This window comes from Mobula birostris, chromosome 6, assembly GCF_030028105.1.
Source record: "Mobula birostris isolate sMobBir1 chromosome 6, sMobBir1.hap1, whole genome shotgun sequence".
Classification (NCBI taxonomy): domain Eukaryota; kingdom Metazoa; phylum Chordata; class Chondrichthyes; order Myliobatiformes; family Myliobatidae; genus Mobula; species Mobula birostris.
This window is the reverse complement of record NC_092375.1, coordinates 112,578,455-112,605,805: the sequence shown is the minus strand read 5'-3', so window position 1 is coordinate 112,605,805 and position 27,351 is coordinate 112,578,455. Positions and strand designations below refer to the sequence as shown.

General features: G+C 45.4%; 1 protein-coding gene across 7 annotated transcripts in view; it reads right to left on the bottom strand.

The window, feature by feature from the left end:
• tmem198ab (transmembrane protein 198ab) overlaps positions 1-26,402 on the bottom strand; it is a 133,004-nt gene extending 106,602 nt beyond the window's left edge. For 5 of the 7 annotated variants that reach the window (XM_072261022.1, XM_072261021.1, XM_072261018.1 and 2 more), the window contains exon 1: positions 26,054-26,236. The gene's annotated coding sequence lies outside the window, so the exon portion shown is untranslated. Of the gene's footprint in view, positions 1-26,053; positions 26,237-26,291 lie in introns of those variants that run through there. The other 2 variants (XM_072261015.1, XM_072261016.1) reach the window with 2 other exon arrangements.
• Positions 26,403-27,351: the final 949 nt, after the last annotated feature.

The window sequence follows — 27,351 nt, the reverse complement described above, 5'->3', positions numbered from 1 at the left end:
AGAAGATGTTTCCTATAGTGGGGAGTCTAGGACCAAAGGACACAGCCTCAAAATACAAGCATGACCCTTTAGAACAGAGATGGGGAGGAATTTCCTTAGCTGGAGGGTGGTGAATCTGTTGAATTCATTGCCACAGACGGCTGTGGAGGCCAAATCACTGAGTGTATTTAAAACAGAGATTGATAAGTTTGTGATTAGTAAGGACATCAAAGACTACAGGGAGAAGGCAGGAGAATGGGATTAAAAGGGATAATAAATCAGGCATTCAAAGGATGAAGCAGACTCAGTGGGCCAAATGGCCCAATTCTGCACCTTTGACATGGTTTTATAGGAAGTATCCTTCCCTAGTTGCATCACAGTCTGGTATGGTAATTCAAATGTGTGAGAGCTGCAGAGAGCAGTGGAATCAGCCCAGGACATCCCTCCCACCAATGGAGTACCTGTAGGGGGCACTGCCTCAAGAAGGTAACATGCATCAAAGATCTTCACCCACCATCTGGGCTATGCCATCGCCTCAGGGCCATCATTGGGCAGGAGGTACAGAAGCCTTGCGCCTCACACCACCAGGTTCAGTAACAGCTACTTCCCTTCAGCCATTCAGTTCTTGAGCCAACTGGATCAACACTCATCAGGAGTACAGCATGATAACACTGACCCCCTTGTTGTCCTGATGGAGGGTCTCAGCCTGAAACATCGATTGTTTATTCCTCTCCACAGATACTGCTGTCTCCTGCCGAATTCCTCCAGCACTTTGTGTGTTTCTCTATGACCACTGTGCTCAACTTGCACTGAAATAAACATTTCTTTTGTTTTAATTGGGTTCTTTCTTGTAAAAAGTGTGTATAATTTATGCCTAATTTGTTTTCCTTGTGAATGCTGATTGTCTGATGCTACGTGCCTGTGATGCCACTGCTGTAAGTGTGTTTTTCCATTAACGCAAGAGACTGTGCAGATGGTGGGAATTCAGAACTACACAAATGCTGTTGGGGCCCAGCAGGTCAGGCAGCATCAACGGAGAGGAATAAACAGTTGTTGTTTGGGGCTGAGGCCCTTCAGCAGGACAATCAAGATTTATCATTGCACCTGTGCCTACATGTACTGGTTCGAATGACAACAAACTTGACTTTGACCGTTAAAAGGAACACGAAGAGCTGGAGGGCCTGCACCTACACTCCATGATTCTGTGAATCTGGGGACAGTTGTTAAGCCAAGCACAGTGCCAGAGCAAGCTTTTGATGGCTATCAAATGGGAATGGAGAGAGACGTTATGCATTGGTTAGCATGAAGCAAGCACCCCTACCCCCTCATTAGGGGTAAACTCCAGTCTGCTGCAACACAGTCTCTCATGGAAGCCTCCAGGGCTTGAAGAGGAAGTGTTTGTGGATTTCAGGGAGGGGCAGTCAGGGGTACACACAGCAGTCCTCATCGAGAGATCAGCAGTGGAAAGGGTGAGCAGCTTTAAATTCCTGATGCCAACATCTCTGATGACCTATCCTGGGCCCAATGTAAAGAAGGCATGTCAGGTGCTATATTTCATGAGGAGGTTGCGGAGATGTGGTATGTCACCAGAGATGCTTGCAAATTTCTACAGATGTACCATGGAGAGCATTCTGACTAGTAGCATCAGTGTCTGGTATGGAGAAGCCACTGCACAGGATCAAAAGGAGCTGCAGATGGTTGAAAACTCAGCCAGCTCTATCATGGTGACCGGCCTCCCCAGCACAAAGGACATCTTCAAAGGCAACGCCTCAAAAAGGCAGCAACCAATCATTAAGGAACCCCTTCATCTAGCACATGCCCTCTTCTCATTCCTACTATCACAGTGGAAATAAAGGAGCCTGAAGACACAAACTTATCATTTCAGGAACAGTTTCTTCCCCTCCACTATCAGATTTCTGAATGGGAAATGAACCCATGAACTCTACCCCACTACTTTATTTGCTCTTTTTACACCACTAATTTACGAGACAACTCTTAAAGAACAATAACAAAATGGTTAAAGTAGCTGGGATTCCCTTTGTTTATTCGGGGTACTCTGCTGCTTAATTGGGGCAGGAGACTGTTGCTGAACAGTTTGGAGCTAGCATCAGTCACATGCACTTGCGTAGTCATCAGGCTCTACACTGTGCTTGGAGCGATCAGTTTTTAAGTAGCTTCAGTTGCATCTGCTTGTGTTCAAAATGCAGTGATTTTTGTCGCTGATAGTTGGCAAGAAATAAGCAGTAAGATGATTTGGAGCTGTTTTGCTCATCGCAGTTTCAAGCATTCAGGCTTGGAAATGCCAGAGACAGAAACGATTTCACTACTTCAACAAGTTAGGAACTATGAAGAATTTGAAGCTATTGGCAATAACCTAGAATGTTACAATGAAAATGAAGATTTGGAGGATGCAATTGTGTCAAGCATTCTATGAAGGCAGCCCATTATCTGCAGTTAAGTGACAGTGCTGATTTTGTTCATTTACAGTCAATCAAAATAACACAGACAAATTCGATAACTATTAGGACCTAATACAGTTTTATAGTACCGTAGAGGTATTGGTAGTCTTATTATTATTCTGCATTTCACTTAAATATATTAATTGTTACTCAGTTAAACAGTAGTTTGTCTTTTTTTTATACTTTTTAACTTTTCCCATGAAACTGGCTAAATTCAAGCAGCCGCCTAAATGTACTAATCCCAATGTGTCCGCAGTAACTGGAATCCACTGTATTGTTTATTGTAATTTATAGATTTTTTTATATTGCACTGCACTGCTGCTGCAAAACAACAAACGTCAGTGATAGTAAACTGATTTTGATTCTGGTTAGCACGAAGCAAGCTCCTGTTGTCAGAGGTAAACTCCAGTCCAATACAGCTGGAACAGACTGAAGAGCATCCTGATGAAAGGTCTCGGTCCAAGGCTCAAAGAGGATTGAATGAATGGATCCATTTGAGTGATGTGAAATGCAGGGAGAATATTGCCCCAGGCAGCAATGACAGAAAGCAGAGAAAGAGCACACTCAACAGACTACACATCACAAGAGCGAGGATCAATAATAAACAGAGAGTTAGCTCAGCAAATACATCTCCAATTACTTTACGCAACACACACAAAATGCAGGAGGAACTCAGCAGTCCTGGCAGCATCTATGGAAAAAGAGTAAACAGTCAACATTTTGGGCTGAGACCCTTCATCAGGACTAGAAGAAAAAAAGGAGGTCAGGGAGCTGGGGAGGAAGTACAAGGTGGTAGGTGAAACCAGGAGAGGGGGAGGAGAGTGAAGTAAAGAGCTGGGAAGTTGATTGGTGAAATAGATGAAGGACTGGAGAAGGGGGAATCTCATAGGAGAGGGTAGAAGACCAGGGAAGTTGGGGGAGCACCAGAGGGAGGTGATGGGCAGGTAAGGGGATAAGGTGAGAGAGGGAAACAGCAATGAGGAATAGGGAGAGAGGACAATTACCGGAAATTTGAGAAATTGATGTTTATGCCATCAGGTTGGAGGCTACCCAAACAAAATATTGCTAGAGAAGGCTGTGGACTGACATGTCAGAATGGGAATGGGAAGTAGAATTGGATTGGATGGCCACTGGGAGATCCCGCTTTTTCTGGTAGGTACTCGGCAAGGTGGTCTCGCAGTCTATGTTGGTCTCACCAGTATATAGAAGGTCATTTTGGGAGCACCAGATATGGCAGGTGACCCCAGCAGACTCAGAGGTGAAGTGACACCTCACCTGGAAGGACTTTATGAGGTTATGAATGGTAGTGAGGGAGGTGGTGTAGGGGCAGGTATGGCACTTGTTCTGCTTGCAATACCAGGTGAGTGGGGAGAGACAAATGGACAAGGGAGTCATGCAGGGAGTGACCCCTGCAGAAAGTGTAAAGCGGGGGGTGGTGGAGAGAGGGAAATGAGCTTGGTGGAGGGATGCTATTGGAGATGGCAGAAGTTACAAGAAATTATGTGCTGGACACGGAACCTCATAGGGTGGTAGGTGAGGACTAGGAGCCCTACCCCTGATGGTGTGGTGTGGGGGTGGAGCAAGGGCAGATGTGCATGAAATGGAAGAGCTGCAGGTGAGGGCAGAGTTAACAGTGGAGGAAGGGAAGTCCTTTTTGTGAAGGAGGACAACACTTTTAGTTCTGGAATGAAAAATCTCATTCTGAAGCAGATGGGGCAGGGTGGAAGGCGAACTCAGCATGGGTGCAGGAAGCAGCACCAATGCAGTCATCGATGTAGCATAGGAAAAGTTGGGGAGTGATACTGGTGTAGGCTTGGAAAATCAAAACGGAAGACGTAACTGGGACCCATGTGAGTGATCATTAGAAAGTCTTGTTCAGACTGTTTGAATTACTTCATGTGCAGCTATCACATCGAGGGACCACTAATGTTCTATAGCCAACATTTCCCACCCAGAAACACAAAAGATTCTACTGATGCTGGAAATCCAGAGCAACTAACACACAATGCTGGAAGATCTCAGCCCCTCAGGCAGCACCTATGGAGAGAAATAATCAGTTGGTGCTTTGGCTGAGATCTTTCATTATGACACTCTTCTAATGCTGGCCTTCTAGATAAGACCATAAACTATAAGACATAGGAGCAGAATTCGATAATTCTTGTTCATCAGGACTTGAAATGTCGACTGTTTATTCCTCTCCATAGATGCTGCCTGACCTGCCTAGTTCCTCCAGCATTATGTGTGCATTACTTCCTACCCTTACCAGAATCTATGTATGAAAAGAACTGAAATTGGTTTATTATCACATGTACAAGATAGTGAAAATCTTGTCTTACATACCATTCATGTAGATCAAATCTTTAGAGATCAACTTTAATTGTCTCATGTCCATCAAAACACGTGTCACTTGTGCCGACAATCAATATAGTTCGAGGATGTGCTGGGGGCAGCTTACAAGTGTCACCATGCTTTCTGTGCCAACATAACATGCCCACAACTTACTAACCCCAACCCGTTCTTTGAAATGTGGGAGGAAACTGGAGCACCCTTACCTACAGCAGCAGGAATTGAACCCGGATCAATTGATGGGAGTGTGGGAAGATTAGGTTACAGGGAAAATTACAGGGGGGAGAAAAGTGATTGCTTTATGAGCTATCATGAATTCACTGAGCTGAATGGCTTTCTTCTGTGTCAAATGGAAATATTTTGACAACATTCTGAGGGTTAATTAGGAATGTGCACTAAATGCAGGGTTGGATGTAGGGAGTTACATCACAAGACTGGATAATGAAACTAAATCATTGAACTTTTGAATAATAGAATAGATTCGAGGGCCAAATGCCGACAGCATTTATTTCTGAGAATTTATTTTATTTAACACCCTTTTCCATGGTGAGTTCCAGAATTATAACACTCAGTGTGAAGACGACTTTCTGAACAGTGAGTAATGCTCCCATATTGTGCACACTTCCTGCCTGCTAGCTTTACCTTTCAAAAAAGGAACATTTCTGTCACTCCCCCCCCTTCACTCTCTCTCCTCTTCTCTCTGTTGTCCTCTTTCCTTTCTCCCTTACTACCTCTATTTCTCTCCCTCTTTCTCCATCCTTTCTCTCGTTATTTCTTACCCGCTCTTCCTCTTTTCTTTCTAATTCTTACACCCACACCGTCTCTCCCTCTCCTCTCTCTCACCATCTTTACATCATCTTTAGCCACTGCCAGGAAACTACGTACACACTACAAGACTTCTCTGCTCTACAACGATGTTCAGTACCCTGACACATACTGTGCCAGTCTGCCCTGGTTCCACTTAGCAAAATGCATCAATTCACACCTGTTTGAAATAAATTCCAACTGCCTTCCCTTAGCCCATGTTCCCAATTGAACGGTGCTGTTGCAACCTTAGCCAATCTTCATCACTGATTTTAGTGCCATATGCAAACTCAATACTCTCATGCAGATCAGTATTACCAATTTTTATGGATGTGTTTCAACTGGATGCACAGTGGTTTGCTATGGAAATTGCTCTGTCTGTGAGCACAGGAAACAGCAGAGAGTTGAGGACACAGCTCAGCACATCAGAGGAACCAGCCTCCCCTCTATAGACTCTGTCTATGTTTCTCACTGCCTCAGTAAAGCAGCCGGCATAATTAACTCACCCCAAACATTGTTTTTCTCCCCTCTCCCATTGGGCAGGTGATTACAAAAAGCTTCTGTACATACACATCATCAGACAACAGGACAACTTCTATCCTCTGTTATAAGACAGCTGAACAATAAGGTGGACTCCTGACCTCACAGTCTACCTTGTTATGATCATGAACATTATTGTTTACTTGCATTGTACTATCTCTGTAGCTGCTCCATTCTATTCTACATTCTGTTGTCACTTGCCATATTGTATATCAACGCACTGTTGTAATGAATTGATCCAAATGACAGTACGAACGATGAGGTTTTCACTGTAACCCACACAAAATACTGGTGGAACTCAGCAGGTTAGGCCATTCGTCAGGACCCAGCCCAAAATGTCGACTGTTTCTTCCCCTCCATAGATGCTACCTGACCTGCTGAGTTGGTCCAGCATTGTGTGTGTGTGTTGCTCTGGATTTCCAGCACCTGCAGAGTCTCAAGTTCAAGCTTTTCACTGTATTTTGGTAAATGTGACTATAATAAACATACCACTAACCACATGGGACCAAGCCCCATTCCCTGCAGCACACCGTTCGTCAGGAACCACCAGACTGACAGAACAACACTCCACCACAACTCCCAACTCATTCCATTAGCTCACACTGGATCCTGTTTGATCTAACCTTATGGCCCAGTCTATGGGCCTTACTTAGTCCATGTAGACAGCATCTATTGCCCTGCCTCAATGCTCTTGGTCACCTCCTCCAAAAAATCTATTAGATGTGAAAGACAGGATTATCCACACAGTTATGCTGATTATCCCTGAACAGTCCAATGAAGACCTGTTTGGTTTGATTTGTTACTGTCACAGAGACGTGGAGCACCTCAGCACAGAAACAGGCATTTCGACCCATCTGGTCCTTGCCAAACTATTATTCTGCCATGTCCCATCGACCTGCACCTGGACCACCGACCTCCAGATCCCTCCCATGCACGTACTCATTCAAACTTCTCTCAAGTGTTGGAATCCAACCTGTATTCTCCACTTCCACTGGCTTCTTGTTCCAAACTCGCACCACTTTGAGTGAAGCAATTCCCCCTGGTGTTTCCCTGAAGTATTTCACCTTTCACCTTCAAAACCATGAGCTTTAGTTCTCGTCTCACCCAACCTCAGTGGAAAACATCTGTTTGCAGTTACCCAAATTATACCCCTCATAATTTTCTGGTTTTTTGTGTGTGCCATACTCTGCCAGAGCCTCGGCGACCACTTTTCAAGTGGTTGCCTTGGAGGAAAGATTGTGTGAGTGGTCCCCCACGTCCTTCTTATAGCGCAGTTTTTTTTTACAGGGCCGAGTTGCGAGCTCGACACTCAACCTGGCACAGATGGAAAGTGGCCCGACTGGATTCGAACTCGGGAACCTTCGCTCCGGAGTCCGGCGCTGATGTCATTGCGCCACCGGCCAGCCATAATTTTGTGTACTTCTGTCAAATCTCCCCTCATTCTCCTATACCCCAGAAAAATGAAGTTCTAACCTATTCAACCTTTTTCTATAACTCAGGTCCTTAAGTCGTGACAACATCCTTGTAAATTTTCTCTCTACTCTTACAATCTTATTGATATCTTTCCCATACGTAGGTGACCAAAACTGCACACAATCCTCCAAAATAGGCCTCACAAACATCTTAAACAATTTCAACATAACATCCTGTATTTAGTACTCTGATTTATGTGCCAAAAGTTCTCTGTCTGACCCCATCTACCTGTGACGACACTTTCAAGTAATTATGGATCTGTATTCCAGACCCTTCTGTTCTACTGCACTTTTCAGTGCCCTACCGCTAACTGTGCAGGAACAACTCTGGTTTATCTCCCAAAGGGTAATACAGACATCCCACCTCTCCCGGAAGTCTCCCGCAAATTGATGGTGCTACCTCCCTGAAATGAGTTTTTGCAGGGTGGGATGTCTGGTAATACCTCACACTTGTCAGCATTAAATTCCATCTAACATTTTTCAGACCTTTTTTCTAGCTGGTCCAGATCCCACTGCAAGCTTTGATAGGCTTCCTTGCTGTCCACTGCATTCACCAAGACTGTGAAAATGCTCGTCTTGCATACAGATCAAATCGTTATGTACTATACATCTCTAATTTTCTAATTACACAGTGCACAGAGCTAGAGTAATAGGGAAAAAAACAGTAACAATGCAGAATAAAGTATCAGTGATGAAATTTTTCCTCATCTCAGTGTGAAACATCATATCCTCACTAGGGGAAAACAACAGCTGTATTTAGCACCTTCACTCCATCCGCAAAAAGCAGGATTTCCTGGTGGCCAACTATTTCAATTCCTATACGTGTTTAATATTTGTATAATTTATGCTTCTCTTAGTTTTTCTCTTAGCTATGAGTTTGTGTATCTGTTGCTATGTGCTAGTGAAATTGCTACAAGTTTTATACGTGTGCACAGATGGACTTGAGCATATGACAATAAACTCAACTTTGACAGTCAAATTTTTATTACAGTGAAGCACTATTGAATGATGATTTCTTCCAGATTTATTTAATTAACGGAATACAAACTCCCAGCTGGCGTGGAAGGAATTGAACTTGTATCTCCAAACCCATAAAAGGAGCCCTTGACATACTTGGCCTGTGACACAACCGCCTCTCCCCCATCCGAGAGTCTCACTCCCTAATGCAGCTGTGGTATTTCTAATTAGGAAATCATTCCTCTTTCCCTTATGGGATTCTGGGGAATACTGAGTACTTTCTGGAAATTCTTGTGCAACATTCACACAAAAAAAAAATGCTGGAGGAACTCAGCAAATCAGGCAGCATCTGTGGAGAGGAATAAACAGCCAAGACCTTTACCATTCTGATGAAAGGTCTCAGCCTGAAACATTGACTGTTTATTTCCCTCCACAGGCTTATTGACTGATTTATTGAGTACCCTCAGTATTTTGTGTGTGTTGCTCCGGCTCAGAGGGAAATTTGATGAGATCAGAAAGTCCCAATGCATGTCACCCAGTGATGGAGCACTGCAAAAAAAATGTGCTTTATGTAGAAAGTGCTGCAGCCAATTTCAGATTCATTTATTGATCTGATATACATCAAAACCACCAATGAAGTGCATCATTTGTGTTCACCCAAGGGTTCAAGATACAGGTTTATTTATCACATGTACATCGAAGCATGCAGTGAAATGCATCATTTGTGTTATCAATCAGCACATCCACAGGGTGCTGGGGGCAGCCCACAAGTGTTGCATTCTGGCAGAATCAGGTTTAATATCATCGGCATACATCGTGAAACTTTGTTGTTTTGCAGCAGCAGTACATTGCAATATACAGTAATAAAAACTACACACACACACACAGTCTGATGGCGGAGGGGAAGAAGCTGTTCCTGAAATGATGAGTGTGTGGTGTTTCTTCAGGCTCTTGTATCTCCTCCCCGATGGCACTAATAAGAAGGCAGTGTGGGGGGAGGGGGTCCTCAATGATGGAAGCCTCCTTTCTTGAGGCATCACCTTTTGAAGATGGGGAGACCATGATGGAGCTGGCTGAGTTTACAACTTTCTGTAACTTTTTTCCCAATCCTGTGTAGTGGCCTCTCCATACTAGAAGGCGATGCAACCAGTTGGAGTGGTCTCCACGGTACCTACCAATTCAACTCAGACTCCTAATGAAATATTGCCACTGTCATCCCTTCTTTGTAACTGCACCAGTATGTTGGGCCCAGGATAGATCTTCAGAGATGTTGACACCCAGGAGCTTGAAACTGCTCACCCTTTCTACTTGATTCCTTGTTGAGAAATAGTGTTCCCTCAACTTCCCCTTCCTGAAGTCCACAGTCAATTCCTTTGACTTACTGACATTGCTGTTGTGATACCACTCAACCAGCTGATCAATCTCGCTCCTGTACACCTCCTTATCACCACCTGAAATCCTGCCAACAATAGTTGTGTCATTGGCAAATTTGTAGATGGCCTTTGAGCTGTGCCCATCCACACAGTCGTGAGTGTGGAGAGAGTAGAGCAGTGGGCCAAGCACACATCCCTGAGGTGCACCAGTGTTGATTGTCAGCAAGGAAGAGGTGTTATTTCCAACCTGCAGACCACGGGCCTCCAGGTGAGGGAGTCAAGGATCCAGTTGCAAAAAGATGAACACAGGCTCAGGTTTTGGCGCTTTTTGATTAGAATTGAAGCTATGATTGTGTTGGCCACTGAGCTATACTCAATAAACAACAGCCTGATGCAAGTATTCGGTGATTCAAGGCCAGTGAGACTGCACGTGTGTAAACCTATTGTGGCACCAACATAGCATGCCCACAATGCTTGGCAGAACATAAAACACAAACAGCAAAGCAAGCCTCTTTCCATATACACACACTCACTGTCCTCCAATCCCAGGACAGGCTGTCTCCTAGCCTCCAGCAGACTCTGACTTCTCTAGTGGACTCTCAGACTTGTAGACCCAGGACTTTGGCAATCAGGCTTCGACTTGCGCACCTCAAGATCCCATCCAGGGGAGGGAAATGCGTAGTGGTATGGCCCTGAAGCTGGTAGACCTGCCTCAACAGTGTGTATTCAATCCTGATCCATGATGTTGTCTGGGTGGAGTTTACACCTCTTCACCCCCGCCACTCCCCTCCATCCCACCAGTGCTCCAGTCTCTGCCCTCATACCAAAGCCATGCAGCTCAGTGGGGTAATAGTGCACTGGAAATTGCCCCTGGAGTCTGGGTAAGGGGTAGAACCTGGGGGCAGTTGATGGGAATGGGGGGAATGAAATGGGACTGTTGTATATGGGAGACTAGAGGACAGCACGTGGGTTATGTATATTGGTAATCTGCTTCATTATTGTTCAAGTTTTGTGTATACACATTTATACAGTAAAGCAAACCAGGGTCATACAGTCAGACACAGCACAATCCAGCACATTACAGGCACAAAATAATATTAACACAAGTCCCTGAAGATTAACAGGTTTATTTATTTAAGACAGTATAATGTTACTGGCACTATTATCATAAAACAAGCAGTGATATGAATATGTAAATCAGCAGCAATAAAAGATGGAAAGTGACTAATGCAGAATGAGTGTCTGTGAGTTGGTGAGTGAGGAGGAGGATGGCAGAGCATTTAGACAGGGTGTATGTGTGTGCTGCGTGGGAGCAGGGTGTTACAAAAGTCAAGGGGAAAAGAAGCATTACTCAGCCTTATAGTAACACACAGACACAGACACACACACACAGTCACAATGCTGGAAAAACTCAGCAGTCCAGGCAGTGTCTATGGAAAAGAGTGCTATTGACATGTCGGTCTGAGACCCTTCAGCAAGACTGGAGACACAAGGATGAGGAGACAGAGCAGAAGAACATTGACAGTTCTGGCTCTTATGCTGCAGTACCTTCTGTCTGTTGGCAGGAGGTTAAAGAGTTTGTGGGAAGGATAGAAGGGGTAACATGTACTTAAGGTACAGCCTGTCATATAGATCAGATCATTTACACAGTGAACTGAGGTAGAACAAGGGAAAGCAATGACAATGTACTGTAGATTAAAGTGCAACAGTTACAGAGAAAGTGCAGCACAGGCCGCAATGAGATTTCATCTTTATCTTTTAAGAGGTCCATTCAAGAGTCTCATAAGATCATTTCATTACGCAGAGCAGAGAGGCAGTACAAGGGAAAACAATTAACAGAATGCAGAATAAAGTTCAAAAGCTAAAGAGAAAGTGCGGTGCAGGCAGACGAAAAGGTGCAAGGCCACAATGAGGTAGATTGTGAGGGCAAGAGTCCATCTCTTTGTACCAGGGAACCATTCAACAGTCTTTTAGCAGAGGGGCAGAAGCTGTCCTCGAGCCTGGGCATATGTGCTTTCAGGCTTTTGTATCTTCTGCTCAAAGAGAGAGAAAGTCAGGAATGGGTGCGGTTTTAGAGTACACTGGCTGCTTGACTGGGACATCAAGTAGTATATACACAGAGAATACGGCAGACAATAAGATGCAAGACTGTGGATTGAGAGGTCAAGACTCCGTCTCATCATACTAGGGGACCATTTAATAGTCGTATAACAGTAGGACAGAACCTAGACATCCCACCCTGCAAAAACTCATTTCAGGGAGGTAGCACCATCAATTTGCGGGGGACTTCCGGGAGAGGTGGGAAGTCTGCAATAGAGTAGCTCCTTAGCAGCTGGCCGGCTAGTTTAATAACGTTAGCTATGTTAATGAATGAACGACACCTGTTAAACTCACCTTAACACGTCTTTTACAGTCTTAACCCACCATGGGCAACAGAAAAGTCACTGTTGCAAACAGTGCAGTGAGCAACACTGTCATTATTTTGACCCCTATTAGGCAGGGGTACATCTTAGTGTAGTCTGGGGTGACGAACGTTTTATTTTTTTTTGGAACACTCTGCCATGGCGTGCTCTCGCTCTCTTGCTTGCTTTCTCTCTTGCTCGCTCTCTCTCCCACTCTCTCGTGCCCTCGCTCACTCTCTCTCTCGCTCGTGCTCTCGCTTGCTTGCCTTCACTCTCGCTCGCGCGCTCTAGCTTGCTTTCTCTCTCACTCTCTCTCTCTCTCGTGGTCGCTCTTGCCCTCTCTCTTGCTTTTCTCTTGCTCGCTCTCAAAAAAATTGATTTCCGTGATATTGTATATAATTTGCGGGCATCAGGGAGCCACTATTAATATGCGGGAGACTCCTGGAGGTTCCGGGAGAGGTGGGATGTCTGAGAACCTATCCTTAAGCCTTGTGGTACATGCTTTCAGGTTCTTGGTCTTGATAGTGTGGATGCACATAGTCTTCTCCCCAGAGCTGGGGAATCAAGAACTACAGGGCACAAGTTTAAGGTGAGAGGGGAAGAGATTTAATAGGAACTTGAGGGGTAACACAAGAGTGGTCAGTACATGGAGGTGGTTAAGTCAGGTACATTAATAACATTTAAAAAACACTTGAAAAGGTACAAGTGAATGTGAACAGTGAGAGAGACTTGCTCAAGTTTTGCTCATACGGGATGAGCTTAGATAGGAATCTTTGTCTTTGTGGCCTTTGCACTTTATTTGCCTGTACTACACTTTCTCTGTAACTAATACTATATTCTTTTCACCCAACTGCCCTTAAAGTATACACTCAGTGAACACTTTATTAGGTACACCTGCTTGTAAATGCAAATATCTAATCAGCCAATCATGTGGCAGCAACTCAATGTAGAAAAGCATGCAGACATGGTCAAGAGGTTCAGTTGTTCAGACCAAACATCAGAATGGGGAAGAAATGTGATGAGTGCCTTTGACTGTGGAATGATTGTTGGTGCCACAATGGCTTGAGTATCTCCGGAACCGCGGATCTCCTGGGATTTTCACGCACAACAGTCTCTGGAGTTTATAGTGAATGGTGTGAAAAGCAAAAAAAAAGAACACATTTAGTCCTGTAGGCGAAAACACCTTGTTAGTGAGAGAGGTCAGAGCAGAAAGGCCAGCCTTCTTCAAGGTGACAGGAAGAGAACAGTAACACCCATGACGACAGCCTTGTGCAGAAGGGCTTCTCCGAATGCACATGTCGAACCTTGACGTAGCTGGTCTGTAGCAGAAGGCCATGAACATCCACTCAGTGGCCACTGGGTATATATTCTGCACCCTGTTTTCCTTGAAAGACACTTGGAGTGATTCAGGTACATCGCAAAGATGAAGTATTCCAAAGGGAGGATGAGATAACTATGGCTAATAAGGGAAGCGTCGTAGAGGTAGGGATTCTGCAGGAGGACTGAGACAGATTGGAAGAATGAGCAAAGACATGGCAGATAGAATATAGTGTAGGGAAGCGTATGGTCATGCACTTTTGTAGAAGGAATAAAGGCATAGGCTATTTTCTAAATGGGGAGAAAATTCAAAAATCAGAGGTGCAAAGGGACTTGGGAGTCTTTGTGCAGAATTCCTTAAAGGTTAACTTGCAAGCTGAGTCGCTGGTGCAGAAAGTAAATGCATTGTTAACATTCATTTTGAGAGGACTAGAATACAAGAGCTAGAATGTTTTGCTGAGGCTTTACAAGGCATTAGTTCGACTACACGTGGGGTAATGTGAGCAATTTTGCACCCCTTATCTAAGAAAAGATGTGCTGCCATTGGAGAGGATCTAGAGGAGGTTCACAAGAATGATTCCAGGAATGAAAGGGTTAATGTGTGAGGAGTACTTGATAGCACTAGGCTTGTACTCACTGGAGTTTAGAGGAATGAGGCCGGGGAGAGGAGGGGAATGGGATCTCATTGAAATCCATCGACTATTAAAAGGTCTAGAGAGGGTGGATAAAGAGGATGTTTCCTATAGTGGGTGAGGCTAGGACCAGGGTGCACAGCATCAGAATAGAGGCTCTCCATTTAGAAGAGAAATGAGGAGGAATTTCTTTAGCCAAAGGGTGGTAAATCTATGGAATTCATTGCCACAGATGGCAATGGAGGCCAAGTCACTGAGTATATTTAAAGTGGAGGTCGATATGTTCTTGAGTAGTCAGGGTGTCAAAGGTTATGGGAAGAAGGCAGGAGAATGGGGTTGAGAGGGATAATAAGTCAGCCATGATGGAATGGTGGGGCAGATTTGAATAGCTGAATGGCCTAATTCTGCTCCTACGTCTTATGGTCTTACAGGAATGGGAAAGATTGAGGGGGATATGAGCAAAATGAGGGCAAATGGGACTAGCTTCAACAGGAATCTTGGTTAACATGGACCAGTTGGGCCAAGGGGCCTAGTTTTATTTTGTATTACTCTATATCCTGGTTGGTTTTCAGCCAATGATATTTGCTGAGTGATGGCCAGTGTAAAGTGGAGAAGTCCCCGGCTTTACTGGGAACTTCCTTTACCGTGGATTGTGCTCCAGTTTCACATCTCACCCCACAGACACCTTCTGCAGCTCATGATAGTTAGAGAGCACAGAAAGAGGCCCTTCAGCCCAATCCATCCATGCCAGCCCTTTTACCCATCCATAGTAACCCAATTTGCCTACATTATGACCCCCTTCTTTATTTGCGTATTTAATGTCTGCCTAAACGTCTTTTAAACATGGTAATTATTTCTTATTTTTACCCTCCATTGACTCCGTCTACACTTCCTGCTGCCTTGGGAAAGCAGCCAGCATACTCAAGGACCCCTCCCACTCTGTTCATTGTCTCTTCATCCCCCCTCCCATCAGGCACAAGATAAAAAAAAGCCTGAAAGCATGTACCACCAGGCTTAAGGACAGCTTCTACCCTGCTGTTATAAAACTACTGAATGGTCCCCTGGTACGATAGGACCTCACAATCTACTTAGCTATGACCCTGCACCTTACTGTCTGCCTACACTGCACTTCCTCTTTATTCCACATTCTGCTTTCCTCTTGTACTGCCTTGATGTACTTGTGCAAGGAATAATCCGTAATTAGGCACAAAAACAAAAGCTTTTCACAGTACTTCAGCACATGTGATGGTAATGAACCAATCCTACCACCTCCTCTGACAGTACCTTCCAGATTTCAAACACTCTGTAAAAATCAAACCCCTGAAATTCCCTTTACACTTCCGTCTGCTCGGCTTAAACCTCTGCCCTTCTATGTTTGACAGCCATACTTTGGGAAAGAAATTCCAACTATTTCCCCTCTCTCAATCTTAACTACTTCAGTTAAATATCCACCCAACCCTCACAAAAAGTGCCTGTGGAAGAAAGAGTCATTTAGCATAAGCCACACATAAGACCACAAGACAGAGGAGCAGGACTAGGTTCTTCCTTGGATCTGCTATGTCTTTCAATCATGGCTGATTTCCTTCCCCCCTCATCCTATTCTCCTGCCTTCTCCCCATAGCTTTTGACACTTACTCATCAGGAATCTATCAGCCTTCACTTTAAATATATCCAACCACCTGGCCTCTATTGTCTGTGGCAATGAACTGCACAGATTCACCACCTTCTGGCTGAAGAAATTCCTCATCTCTGTTCTAAAGGGACATCCTTGTATTCTGAGGCCACGTCTTCTGGTCTTCAACTCTCCCAATATAGGAAACATCCTTTCCAAGTCCGACAATACTTCTACTCCCAGTGAGTAGTCAGGGACTAAAGACTGCAGCACCAGTAGAGAGTACCAAGGTGGTATTGTTCCTGGGTATCAACATCTCTGAGGATCTATCCTGGGCCCAACATATTGATGCAGTTACCAAGAAAGCATGACAGTGCTGATATTAAGCGGAATTTGGGGGGATTTGTTACGTCACCAAGACACCAGCAAATTTCCACAAATGTACACCCAAGGGCATTCTAATTGGTTGCGTCACCGTCTGCCATGGAGGGGTCACTGCACAGTACTGGAAAAAGTTGCAGAACGTTGTAGCTCCATCATGGGCTCTAGCCTCCCCAGCATCAAGGACACGAAAAGAAATGCCTCAAAAATAAAAAAGGCAGCGTCCGTAAGGACCCCATTCATCCAGGACATAGAAAACCTACAGCACAATACAGGCCCTTTGGCCCACAAAGCTGTGCCAAACATGTCCTTACCTTAGAAATTACCTAGGCTTACACATAGCCCTCTATTTTTCTAAGCTCCATTTACCTATCCAGGAGTCTCTTAAAAGACCCTATCGTATCCGCCTCCACCACCGTCGCTGGCAGCCCATTCCATGCACTCACCACTCTCTGAGTAAAAAACTTACCCCTGACATCTCCTCTGTACCTACTTCCAAGCACCTTAAAACTATACCCTCTTGCGCTAGCCATTTCAGCCCTGGGAAAAAAAGCCTCTGACTATCCACACGACCAATGCCTCTCATCATCTTGTACACCTCTATCAGGTCACCTCTCATCCTCCGTCGCTCCAAGGAGAAAAGGCCGAGTTCACTCAACCTATTCTCATAAGGCATGCTCCCCAATCCAGGCAACATCCTTGTAAATTTCCTCTGCACCCTTTCTATGATTTCCACATCCTTCCTGTAGTGAGGCGACCAGAACTGAGCACAGTACTCCAAGTGGGGTCTGACTTGGGTCCTATATAGCTGCAACATTACCTCTCAGCTATTAAACTCAATCCCACGATTGATGGAGGCCAATGCACCATATGCTTTCTTAACCACAGAGTCAAACTGCGCAGCAGCTTTGAGTATCCTATGGACTTGGACCCCAAGATTCCCCTGATCCTCCACACTGCCAAGAGTCTTACCATTAATACTATTTTCTGTCATTATATTTGACCTACTAAAATGAACCACCTCACACTTATCTGGGTTGAACTCCATCTGCCACTTCTCAGCCCAGTTTTTCATTCTATCAATGTCCCTCTGTAACCTCTGACAGCCCTCCACACTATCCACAACACCCCCAACCTTTGTGTCATCAGCAAATTTACTAACCCATCCCTCCACTTCCTCATCCAGGTCATTTATAAAAATCATGAAGAGTAGGGTCCCAGAACAGTCACTGACTTCCATGCAGAACATGACCCATCTACAGCCACTCTTTGCCTTCTGCGGGCAAGCCAGTTCTGGATCCACAAAGCAATGTCCCTTTGGATCCCATGCCTCCTTACTTTCTCAATACGCCTTGCATGGGGTACCTTATCAAATGCCTTGCTGAAATCCATATACACTACATCTACCTTCATACTTTATACTCTACCTTCATCAATGTGTTTAGTCACATCCTCAAAAAATTCGATCAGGCTCATAAGGCACGACCTACCCTTGACAAAGCCATGCTGACTATTCCTAATCATATTATGCCTCTCCACATGTTCATAAGTCCTGCCTCTCAGGATCTTCTCCATCAACTTACCAACCACTGAAGTGAGACTCACTGGTCTATAATTTCCTGAGCTATCTGTACTCCCTTTCTTGAATAATGGAACAACATCCACAACCCTCCAATCGTCCAGAACCTCTCCTGTTCTCATTGATGATGCAAAGATCATTACCAGAGGCTCAGTAATCTCCTCTCTGGCTTCCCACGGCAGCCTGGGGTACATCTCGTCCAGTCCCAGTGACTTATCCAACTTAATGCTTTACCAAAGCTCCAGCACATCCTCTTTCTTAATGTCTATATGCTCAAGCTTTTCAGTCTGCTGTAGGTCATCCCTATAATTGTCAAGATCCTTTTCCGCAGTGAATACTGAAGCAAAGTATTCATGAATTACCTCTGCTATGTCCTCCGGTTCCATACACATTTTTCTACTGTCACACTTGATTGGTCCTATTCTCTCACGTCTTATCCTCTTGCTCTTCACATACTTAGATTATGAGGACACGCAGTCCTCTTTTATTGTCATTTAGTAATGCATTCATTGAGGAATGATACAATATTCCTCCAGTGTGATATCACAAAAACACAGGACAGACCAAGAGTGAAAAACTAACAAAACCACATAATTATAACATATAGTTACAACAGTGCAACAATACCATAACTTGATGAAGAACAGTCCATGGCACAGTAAAAAAGTTCAAAGTTTCTCGAATGCCTTGAGGTTTTCCTTAATCCTGTCCGCCAAGGCCTTCTCATGGCCCCTTCTGGCTCTCCTAATCTCATTCTTCAGCTCCTTCCTGCTAGCCTTATGACCTTCTAGATCTCTATCATTACCTAGCTTCTTGAACCTTTCGTAAGCTCTTCTTTTCTTCTTCACTAGATTTACAACAGCCTCTGTACACCACGAATCTTGTACCCTACCATCCTTTCCCTGTCTCACTGGAACCTACGCAGAACTCCACACAAATATCCCCTGAACATTTGCCACATTTCTTCCGTACGTTTCCCTGAGAACATCTGTTTCCAATTTATGCTTCCAAGTTCCTGCCCGATAACTTCATATTTCCCCTTACTCCAATTAAACATTTCCCAAACTTGTCTGTTCCTATCCCTCTCCAATGCTATGGTAAAGGAGATAGAATTGTGATCACTATCTCCAAAAAGCTCTCCCACTGAGAAATCTGACACCTGACCAGTTTCATTTCGTAATACCAGATCAAGTACAGCCTCTCCTCTTGTAGGCTTATCTGCATATTGTGTAAAGAAACCTTCCCAAACACAGCTAACAAACTCCACCCCATCTAAATCCCTCACTCTAGGGAGATGCCAATCAATATTCGGGAAACTGAATCTCCCACAACAACAACCCTGTTATTATTACACCTTTTCAGAATCTGTCTCCCTATCTGCTCCTCGATGTCCCTGTTACTATTGGGTGGTCTATAAAAAACACCCAGTAGAGTTGTTGACCCCTTCCTGTTCCTAACTTCCACCCACAGAGACTCCGTAGACAATCCCTCCATGACTTCCTCCTTTTCTGCAGCCGTGACACTATCTCTGATCAACAGTGCCACACACCACCTCTTTTGCCTCCCTCCCTGTTCTTTCTGAAACATCTAAAGACTGGCACTCAAAGTAGCCATTCCTGCCCTTGCACCATCCAAGTTTCTGTAATGGCCACAACATCACAGCTCCAAGTGCTGATCAATGCTCTAAGTTCATCCACTTTGTTTGTAATACCCCTTGCATTAAAATAGACACATTTCAAACCATCGGTCTGAGCGCGTCCCTTCTCTATCACCTGCCTATCCTTCCTCTCGCACTATCTCCAAGCTTTCTCTATTTGTGAGCCAACCACCTCTTCCTCCATCACTTCAGTTCAGTTCCTATGCCCCAGCCATTCTAGTTTAAACTCTCCCCAATAGCCTTTGCAAACCTCCCTGCCAAGTGTAACCCATCCTTTTTGTCCCACCTGCCCCAAAAGAGGTCCCAATGATCCAGAAATCTGAATCCCTGCTCCCTGCTCCAATCTCTGAGCCATGTATTTATCCTCCACCTCACTCTATTCCTATACTCACTGTCACGTGGTACAACCGGCAGTAATCCTTAGATTACTACCTTTGAGGTCCTGCTTCTCAGTTCCTTCCTAACTCCCTGTAGTCTGTTTTCAGGACCTCCTCCCTTTTCCTACCCATGTCATTGGTACCAATATGTACCACGGCCTCTGGCTGTTTTCTTTTCCACTTCAGGATATCGTGGATGCGATCAGAAACATCCCGGAACCTGGCACCTGGGAGGCAAACTACCTTCTGCATTTCTGTGGACGCAGGAAAGAATCGCCTGTCTGACCCCTGGACTATAGAGTCCCCTATCACTGCAGCCGTGCTCTTCCCTTCCCTGCCTTCTGAGCCACAGGGCCAGACTCTGTGCCAGAGGCACGACCACTGTTTCTTCCCCCAGGTAGGCTGTCTTCCCCCCAACAGTACTCAAACGGGAGTACTTACTGTTAAGGGGAACAGCCACTGGGTACTCTCTGGCATCTGCTTCTTGCTCCTCCCTCTCCTGACTGTTACCCACTCACCTGTCTCCTGAGGCCCCGGAGTGACTACCTGCCTAATCACCTACTCAGTCTCCCTGACCAGATGAAGATCTTCTCATTGTTCCCATCAAGGTGGTGGTACTGGAACCTGAAGACACACATTCAACGTTTCAGGAACTGCTTCTTCCATCCACCATCAGATTTCTGAATGGACAATGAAACCATGACTAATACCTCAATAATTCTCCCCTCTCTGTGATTATATAATAGTCTTATGTATTACAATGTACTGCTGCCACAAAATAACTAATTTCATGACATATGCTGATGATACTAAACCTGATTCTGACGTCCACTCTATCTATGTCTTTCAATATTTGTTATGTTTTAACAAAATCCTCCTCATTACTTTAAACGCCAGTAGGTACAGGCCCAGAACTGGCAAACATCAACTCTTTCATTCCCGGAATCATTCTTGTGAACCTCCTCTGGACCCTCTCCAATGTCAGCATATTGAGCTCAGAATTGCTCACAATATTACAAGTGTGGTCTGGGCCAATGCCTCAGCTTTACATCTTTGCCTGTACCAGCTGGTCCTCTAGAAATGAATGCAAACATTACATTTGCCTTCCTTCCTACTGATATCCATGGCTGGTCAAGAGCTTTGTACTGAGCTGTGCATCATCAAGAAGACGACAGAAATATCGAACTAGAAACTCCTGCAGTAGTAGAAACAGTTATATTCACGAGGGAATAGCAGACTGAGAAACAAAAAGCCAAAATAAATATGAAACAGTTGCCAGAAGTCTAAAACCAAAGCAGAAAATGTTGGAAACACTCAGCAGGTCTGACAAATGTGGTTTTGCAAAATTTGACCCAAGACCTTAACTGTTTCCCTCTCTCCCTACAGACACTGCCCGACCTGTTCAGCGTTTCCAGTGATTATTGTGCAAACCTTGCCACAGTGACATAATCTGAAAGCAGTATGGTTCACATCAAGCCCAGTAGGTCAAGCTACATGTTAATGTGACCACAGCACGGGGCTTGCTATCGAAGTCAAAGTGGAGTTTATTGTCAGATGCACAAGTCCATGTATCCATAGGTGCAATGAACAAAGATAATTTGCAGCAGCATCACAGGTACATAGGATCAGATCAGCAGCATTCACATATATTAAACATAAATTTTACACAACCTTTACAAGAAAAAACAGAATTAGAAAAAGAGAGTAAAGCCTGTGTTAGTGCAATGTTGCTGAACTGTAGTGACCAGGATGGTGCTGGTTGGTTCAGGAACTGAACGGCTGAAGAGAAACAGCTCAACCCTTCAGCCAGCTTCAGGAAAATAACCAACAAAATTAAAGATCCCTCCCACTCCGGACATTCTCTTTCCTCCTCAATCAAGCAGGAGTTACAAAAGCCTGGGAGCAGGTGACAATAAGGCCAAGGACGCCTTCTACCTCACTGTTAACAGACTCGAATGCACCTCTTATTGAATAAAGATGAACTCTTGATCTGCCAATCTACCCATTTCTGGGCCTTGCATTTTATTTGTCTATCTGCACCACATTTTCTCTGCAAGAACAATATTATATTCTGTATTTGTTCTCATTCTTACTACCTCGAATTTCTCATGTATGGAATGATCTATCTGGATGGCACAAAAGCTTTTCGCCATATCGTGGCAAAGGCAGCACGACAACACTGCAGCACCAGTTCTAAGATCGGGGTTTAATTCGAGACGTTGTCTGTGAGGAGTTTGTACGTTCTTCCCGTGACTGCGTGGGTTTCCTCCAACATTCCAAAGACGTACAGGCCATGGTTAGTAAATTGTGGGAATGCAAGGAGCATGCTGACACTCGCGGGCTTCCCCCAGCACAATCCTCGCTGATCCGATTTGACACAAGCAACGCATTTCCTTGTAGGTTTCGATTCAGTGTGAAATAGTATCAGGGCAGAGAGGTTGAAATCGAGAGCAGAGATCAGGGCTTGGTCAGCTGAAGGTGAAGGCATGGTGGTGTAGCAGTTAGCCTAACCCTTCACAGCACCAACTGCAAGATTGAGTTCAATTCCCGCCACTATCTGCAAGGAGTTTGTAGATTCTCCCCTCTCCTCCGGGTGATCCAGTTTCCTCCCACATTCCAAAGATGTCCAGGTTAGGGTTAATAAGTTGTAGATATACTACACTGGTATCAAAAGTGTAGCGACACTAGCGGGCTGCCCCCAGCACATCCTTGCACAATGTTAGTGATTAACACAAACAATGCATTTCACTGTGTTTCAATGTACTTGTGACAAATAAAGCTAACCTTTAAAAATCCCTTTAAAATCTAGTGGGTAGAGACAGAACAGAGTACGCCAAACTCCATTCGACACTTAGCCCTCCAAAAATCAGACTTGAACAAGTAACCTTCTGACTCACAGCCCAGAGTGCAACCCCCACAGCCACGGCTAACAGAAACAACCAGCACCTTTGGGTGTTGGTTCTGTGGCCTTTTCTCTCCATACTCTATGCTGTACCTCACAACAACACAGAAGCCCACACTCTGCCACACTTCGAACAAAAAAAAAGTTCAATCATACTGACAAAGGCAGCATGCCGGCAGCTCTGCTCTAGTAGGTGTTTGAGAAGATTTGCTACGTCACCAAAGACCAGTTACAAATTTCCACAGAAGTACAATAAAGAGCATTCTAACTGATTATATGCACCTGGTATGGAGTCTCCAATGCACAGGAATGCAAGAAGATTTCAAGGTGGCAGCATTCATCATTAAGAATCCTCACCATCCAGGACATGCCCTCTTCTCATTGCTACTATTAGGGAGGAGGAACAGATCTCACCTTGTCAAGCAGCCTCAAGTGTGGCACCTGGTCAAAGGTCTTCTGAAAATCCAAGTAAATCAGCATCCACTGACTCTCCTTTGTTATTTCCTCAAAGAAATCCAATACATTTATCAGGCAAGATTTTCCGACAAGGAAACCATGCCGACTTCATGCCATTTTATAACGTACCGCCAAGTACCCCAAAACTTCATCCTTAATGATGGATTCTTGCCAACCACTGAAGTCAGGCTTACTGTCTTCACTTTCTTTCTTTTGTCTCCTTCCCTTCTTAAAGAGTGAGTGCACTGCATTTTCCGTGCCCTGTTCCTGATTGTTCTTGTACTACCTCAATGTACTCTGTAATGAATTGACCTAGAGCCATTTTATTAGTACACCTGTTAGATAATGTGAAAATCTAATCAGCCAATCATGTGCAACAACTCAATGCGTAAAAACATGCAGACATGAAGTTCAGTTGTTGTTCAGACCAAACAGCAGAATTGGGAAGAAATGTGATCCAAGTGACTTTGACCATGAAATGATTGTTGGTGCCAGTTGAGGTGATTTGAGTATCCCAGAAACTGTTGATTTCCTGGGATTTTCACACACAACAATCTCTACAGAGAATGGTGAGAAAAACAAAAACAAATCCAGTGAGTGGCAGTTCTGTGGGTGAACACGCCTTGTTCACAAGGGATATCAGAGGAGAATGGCCAGACTGGTTCAAGCTGGCAAGAATGCGACAATAACTCAAATAGCTACGTGTTAGAACAGTGGTGTGCAGAAGAGCATCTCTGAATGCACAACACATTGAACCTTGAAGAGGATTGGGCTACAGCAGAAGACCAGGAACATACACTCAGTGCCCACTTGATTAGGTACAGGAGGTATTTATGTGTATTTATTTTTTGACATACAGCATGGGTAGGCCGTCTGACCCTTCAAGCCACACTGCTTAACAATCCCCCAATTCAATCTGAGCCTAATCATGGGACAAATTACAATGAGCAACTAACCAACCAACTAGTAGATCTTTGGAGTGTGGGAGGAAACCGGAGCACCCAGAGGAAACCCACGCAGTCACGGGGAGAATGTACAAACTCCTGCCAGGCAGCGGTGGGACAGTATGCATGACAAGTTTCTCTATGTGCCTTTTGACGTGACAATAATAAGCCAAGGACGACAGGCTGAACTAGTTACTCTGGCTTTCCATTCAGAATGTCCTAGTCTCTCAGTCCAACACCATCTCCCAACCTTCCTGGAGTCAAGGAACCAGACCAAAACCAGGAAAATCAGTTTTTCCTCAGCCCCTTATCTTTCCCACCTATTACCTCCGAGATTCTTTCGTCATTCCCCCACCCACCCACCTGACTTCACCCATCACCTTCCAGCTTGTACTCCTTCTGCTCTCTCCACCTTCTTATTCTGGCTTCTTCCCCCTGCCTTTCCAGTCCTGATGAAGAGTTTCAACCTGGAACATCAGCTGTTTTTTCCCCATTTTCATAGATGCTGCTGAGCTCCTCCAGCATTTTGTGTGTTTTGCTGTGGGAACATCAGCGATGCCCTCCCAACAGTCCAGTGACAGTAAGTCTCTCACAGAGGGAGAAAGAACCAGCAGACAGATACCGCTGGGTGAGTGGGAGCACGCGGTTCACAGGAGGTCGTGGGATGGAGCTTGTTCGAACCCAGCCTCAGCCACGTAACTCAGGGAATAACACATCCAAGTAACAGACAGCTCGGCACCAAGGAATGACAGGGTATTCCACAACAGGGTATTCCCCCCTCTCTCTCTCCTCCCAATCCCCATTTCAGATACCCCTATTGTCGTAAACCCTTTTCTCACACACATTCTTTACAGTACCTTTCCTGTTGTTTTAATCTCTTTCCCACACTTTCAGCTTCTTGATTATTTTAATCTCCCTTCATTCTCTTCCCCTCTCAATATCGCTCTGCCTCTCTCCCCTCTCCCCAGCTTCATCCATTCCTCTTATACCCCTCCCTTTTCTTTCCTCCCTTCTCTCCTTTCTTCTTTCCCTCCTTCCACAATACACCATCTCTTCTTCACTTCCTTTCCTTTCTCGCCATCCGACTCCCTCTTCTCACCCTCTCCAACATCCCCCTCTCATTCCTGTCTCTCACCCAACTTCCTCCTTCCCCTCCTCCTCTCTTCCCTCCCTTTCAATCCTTTACTTTCTCATTCTCTCTTCCTTACCCTCCTCTCCTATACCTCTCCCTCCCTGAATCCCCCGTCTCTCTCTCTCTCCTTCTCCTATACCCTTTTCTCCCTCTCCTACACCGCTTGCTCCTCACTATCCCCACCTCCCAGTTCTGTCCTCCTATACCTCCTCTCCCCCACCAACCCTTCTCTTACACCTCTCCCCCGCTCCCTCTCCTACACACTTTCTCTGAGCAGGGTGGCGTTGCTCAATACACATCCCAGCAGAGCTGACAGCCGTGGTGTGCTCGGCCCCTGGGGTTAGGGGGGAATCTGTCCTCTTTGTCTGTATTTCCCGTCTCCTCCCTAATCCCCACCTTCCACCCACCCCACTGCAGACTTCACTGGAGAACTCCCCCATCCCCGGCCACCCTCCCCTCCTCCCCCCCCCCTCCTTTCACAACACCGGCCGTAGACAAAGGACATCGAACCGCCACCGGGACCGTCCCGAATCGCAACCGGACCCGCATTCCACCCCTCGCCAGCACCTCGGGACCCGGGCAAGCGTGGGAGGGAGTCACAGTTCGACCAGCAGCACCCACCCAGCCCCAGAACAGAAACAGACAGTCGAGCCCCGAGCCTTCCATTCAGAGAAAGACATCGCACCCCCGCCCCCCGTGCATTGCTTTGAAGGCAGAAGGAAGGGTACCCACCTCGGGTTGAGAGAGAGGCCCGTTCCCGTCGCCTCTGAGTCTTTAACCGTCTCTATTGTTTTGCTTGCATCCAGGGGGCAAGTTGTTCCGAGCCTCCCGACGCGGAGAGAGTTCCTGTATCCCTAGCCCACCAGACCCTGGTCTCTCTCCCTCTCTCTCTCACACACAGACTGGAGCAGTCCCCCCCCCCCCAGCGGCAGCTGGGTACAAGCCCTCCCGACTGTTCCTCCCACCCTACCTCTCCTCCCTTCAGGGCTCACCTCCACCTCAGCTCAGAACCTCCATGGCAGCAACCACAATAAACACCCCGCCTCCCGGCTCCCGGCTCCCGGCTCCACTAAGTGTTGGGACATTACCTCACTGACAGAGCCTACCAACCAGCCGGCAGGCGGAGAGGTGGAGAGGGACAGCCCCGTCCTAATCTTAACCCCTCACGTACCCTCTGCTTCTCCCCCCCACCCCCCCCACACGCTCTGGGAAAGGGGCTTCCAGGGAGGAAGGTGGGGTGGAAAGGACCGGGAACCAGGGAACCCTTCACTTGTAGAGAAAACACGACCTATTATTTCACAGTTTACCGCCCTGTGCATTATACAATCCTCTGAACCTTGCTTTCTTTCTTTCTCTCTCTCTCTCTCTCTCTCTCTGTTTAAATGGATCACTCCACAACAGACACGCTGGGAGACACAAGTCATTAACCATTTCCGTGCCGCTCTGTTTACACGCCAGATCCCCATCTACAGAACCAATCAACATGCACCGATGTATAGAAGCTATATTATGTATTTATATTTATTGTGTTTTTTTTACTTTCTCGTGTTCTTTATCTCAGTGTCTTTTTTCAATCCTGCACCGGATTCGGATTAACAATTCAGATACAAGGAAATCTGCAGATGCTGGAAATTCAAGCAACACAGGTAAAAAATGCTGGTGAACACAGCAGGCCAGGCAGCATCTCTAGGAAGAGGTACAGTCGACGTTTCGGGCCGAGACCCTTCGTCAGGACTAACTGAAAGAAGAGATAGATCCCTCCCACTTTCAAATCTCTTACTATCTCTTCTTTCAGTTAGTCCTGATGAAGGGTCTGGGCCTGAAATGTCGACTGTGCTGCTTCCTATCGATGCTGCCTGGCCTGCTGTGTTCACCAGCAGTTTTTGTGTGTGTTGCTGGGATCAACAATTGTTTCGTTCTCCTTTACACTGCACACTGGAAATGACATTAAACAATTTAGAATTTTCAATCTTTGGCCCACAGAGCCCAAACTGTCCTGCAGTCATGCAGAACTGAAACAGATTCACTTC